General features: G+C 36.8%; 1 pseudogene; it reads right to left on the bottom strand.

Annotated features, from left to right (window-relative positions):
• On the bottom strand, positions 1,028-1,964 carry LOC106509611 (annotated as a pseudogene).

Below are 4,253 nucleotides of genomic sequence, written 5' to 3'. Positions count from 1 at the left end.
ATCATCTTCAATTTTTTTGTGTTTTTTTTTTCAAAGTCTGAATGAATAATTTACAAAGGAAGATAGACAAATAGGCAATAAGCTAATACAAAACTCTCTCATTATGTATCAAGAAAATGCAAATTAAAACAAATAAGTTGCTACAGTAAATAGAACAGATAAAATGAAAAACTTTATTTTATGACCAATTTGATAGCTACATGTACTCTGGTGGTTGGCATTGAAAATAAAATATCCACTTTGAAAACAGATTATGAAAGTTATTCATGCATCTGCCAAAAGAAGTAAACACATGATCACAGACACAAAAATATAAGCTTTATATCAGTTCCAGACTGAATATAGCCCAGATGTCTATCAACAAATCAGTGCATAAATAAATGGTGATCCATACAAACAAGGAAGTTTTACTTAGCATTGAGAAAAACAAACTACTGATAGATGTACGAGACTTTAAAAAAATATATTCTGTTGAGAAAATGAAAAATATACAAAATAACTATGGTACATAGGAAACACTAGAATAAGTAAAACTAATGAAGAGAGATGTAAATCAGATCAGTGGTTGTGTCTAGGTTGAGGGATTAAACTGGAAAATGAATGAGGGGCAGTTTTAGTCTCACAAATGTTTTGCCTCTTGTTAGTGGGTATGAATTACAAGCTCATGTATATTGAAAGTGTTGGAAAGGCAGCCTTCACATGTGAGAGTTCTACTGTTTCTAAATTGTAACTCAATTTTAAAAATCAACAAAATTCATTATTTGTTTTATTCTTTGAGCGACAATTTTTTTGTGAAATACAGTGCAGAAATATTTTAATAAGAATTTGTGAGTAATGTATTTTTTAATAATTCACAGTTTTATTTATTGATGACTGCTCAATAAATAATACCAAAATATGGAGTTGCACATGTATTTCAAAGTAGAAATAGAAATAACAGAGATATAATGTGTATATAACCTCCTTCAAGGAAATCTTGCGTAATCACTTTGTATAGCTTTGATATTACAGACAAATCAGTGTAGCCTTAATCATGCTTTAAAGCAACACATCAATCGATATTTTTTCTCAGTGCTCCCTTGACCTTACTCTTCCTCAGACTATAGATGAGGGGTTCAGCACTGGGGTGAAGATAGCATTGAATGCTGACACAATATTATCATGGTTTGCAGATCCGTATGATTTGGGTCTCATGTAGGTAAAAATGGCTGCTCCAAAAGAGAGTCCCACCACAGATAGGTGTGAGGAGGAGGAGGCAAAAGCCCTCTTGTGGGCATCAATAGAGCACAACCAGAGAACTGTAGAGAGAAAGAGACTATAAGAAATCAGGATGAGGGAAATGGGGACCAGGAGCATTAACACACAGCAGATGGACATGACAGACTCAAAGAGGGATGGGTCAGCACAAGCCAAAAGCACCAGAGATGGAGCTTCACAAAAGAAATGATTGATCTCATGTGAACTGCAATACGAGAAGGTCAGGGTAGCAGCAGCCTGCATAAGTCCATCAGCTGCACCCAGGAACTTAGACCCCAAAATCATCCCCAGGCATAACTGCTAGCTCATGAGTACAGGGTATCTCAAAGGATGGAAAATAGCAGCATAGTGGTCATAGGACATGGCTGCTAAGATGAAGCACTCACTCCCTCCCAAAGTGAGGAAGAAAAAGATCCACAACCCACAACAAGCAGGGGAGATAGAATTCCTGGCAGTCAAGTAGTCAGCAGCAATTTTGGGAACAATTGTGGGAACCAGCATCATGTCCATGAGGGAGAGTTGGCTCAGTAGGAAGTACATGGGCCTGTGGAGCTGGGGGTCCAGGGAATCAGGAGAAGCATGAGGGCATTCCCAACTAAGGAGGCCAAGGCAGTTTTCAGAACCATCACAAAGAGAAATAGATGTGGTCCTGTGTGGTTAAGGAGTCCTAGGAGAATGAAATCTGAAGTGAGATTCCAGTTTTCCATGATTTCAAACAAAGTGACACTGAAAATGGAGAAATAGATGAGGATTACACATACATAACATACCAAAATTTATTAAAACCTCTTAAAATCAGATAAATTTGTTAGCATGCATTAATCCAGGGAGGGGTTTTTACAGTCCAAACAACAAGAGGACTTGCATTCTTTTTTTTTTTTTCTCTTTTTCGCTTACCTGAGGCATGTGGACGTTCCCAGGTTAGTGATCAAACCAGCACTCCTACAGTGACAATGCTGGATCCTTAACCTGCTGTACTACAAGGGAATTTCAAGAGGACTTATTTTCTTAAGCCTAGGACTGAGAGTATTGAGGCTGCTTTATAAACATAACTTACTTTAAAATTGTTAATGCATTTAGTTTAACTTTGCCAAGATATACCTTGAAAAAAATTGACTTTCTTAGAATATCCCCACAATTTAACAAAATGATATAAACTTTCATTAACTGAAAAAGGCATTTTTGTGGAAACAGATGGTTCCCCTGCAAAGTAACAGCAATATAACCTTTACTGGGTAAAGAAGAAAAAATAAAACTTCCTATTTCTTCACCCAACCATACAGATAGCATAATTTCTTCTTTAGTTCCAAGAGGTTTTAAATCCTTAGAGGCATTTTCACTTCTGATATTCTGGAGTCAAAACTGTTCTATCTTGTTGAATAAACATAACCACAGATGCAGAGATAAGATTATCAATTCAGTCTCAAAAGTAAAGTGTGATTCAATGAAGTTACATGGCAGAAGGAGTCCACCTCTTCCATGGTCACTCTTTACCACAGCTTCTTATATCCATCACATACTGGACTGCTAATTAAGATGGAGGAAGGCATTGAAAAAGATTCACCAATACTTAATTCCTTTGCTTGGGTGTTATTATTGTACTGGAAGTATTCCACTGGCAGGTTTTATCCTTTTTTTTGCCTTGAGCCGCTCCAGTGGCATATGAAGGTTCCCAGGCTAGGGGTCGAATCGGAGCTGTAGCCACCAGCCTATGCCAGAGCCACAAGTAATGCAGGATCCGAGCCTCATCTGCAACCCACACCACAGTTCATGGCAAAGCTGGATCCTTAACCCACTGAGCAAGGCCAGGGAATGAACCCATAACCTCATGGTTCCTAGTCAGATTCATTAACCACTGCACCACAACAGGAACTCCAATCTGGTTGTTTCAAAGTTAGATATCATCGAAATCAGATTTGCCAAGACGTGGTGTTCTACACATCCTCATATATCTAATATGCAGTCTGAACTATAGTAACTACACAGAATTCCTAATTAGAGTCCTCAGCATCATTCTTCTGAAGCTCTCAAACCCTCTTAAATTATTTCTTTGACCTGAGGCCTTATATTCCATTATTTCCATCACTTTTTATTGCTGAAGATTGTTAGAATCTTAAACTTGTATAGAAATCAATAAGTAGCTTAGTAACTGTAAGGTTTTATGTAATTTTCTTAAGTGTACTGTCAATGTGGAATAATTAAATATTATCACATTTTTTCATCCATCACCAATATTAATCCATAGATTTCATCATCTCTGACCAAAGAAATTACCCAGTAAACAATTCTTCCTCATTACCGTTCTTTCTCAGTCCCTGCCAATCATCATTCTACTTTCTGTCCCTATAAAATTAACTGCTCTAGGAACATTAGATAAGTGAAAACATACAGCATTTGTTATTGGTTTGATTTTTCAGTAGTTTATTTCACTTATCATATCTTCAAAGTTATCTATTTTGTAACATTATGTCAGAAATTCTTTCCATTTTAAAAATAACCAATGCTCTTTTGTATGCATGGATTACATCTTACTTATTAATTTCATTTGTGGTCTTTTGTGTTGCTTCCATTCCAGTTTTTTATTTAAGCAACATCATAGTGGTATATTTTTTTGGTAACCATAGTGTTAATTTTTAATTCCGTTAAAAAATACATATCACCAAATATTTATATATGTGTGTGTGTCTGTGTGTGTGTGTGTGCCTGTGTGTGTATAGTCTTTTTAGGGCTTCTCCTGTGGTATATGGAGGATTCCAGGCTAGGAGTCCAATCTGAGCTCTAGACACTTGCCTATGCCACAGCCACAGCAATGTGGGACTCAAGGTGTGTCTGTGACCTACACCACAGATCATGGAAATGCCAGATCCCCAATATATTCAGCAAGGTTAGGGATTGAACCTTTGTTCTCTTGGATGCTAGTCAGGTTCATAACCACCAGGCCACAACAGGAGCTCACCAAGTATTAATATTTGAGCTAAATATTTGCTTATAACATG

Source organism: Sus scrofa, chromosome 2 (genome assembly GCF_000003025.6).
Source record: "Sus scrofa isolate TJ Tabasco breed Duroc chromosome 2, Sscrofa11.1, whole genome shotgun sequence".
NCBI classification, from domain to species: domain Eukaryota; kingdom Metazoa; phylum Chordata; class Mammalia; order Artiodactyla; family Suidae; genus Sus; species Sus scrofa.
The sequence above is the reverse complement of the archived record's forward strand: the minus strand, read 5'-3'. Positions and strand labels throughout refer to the sequence as shown.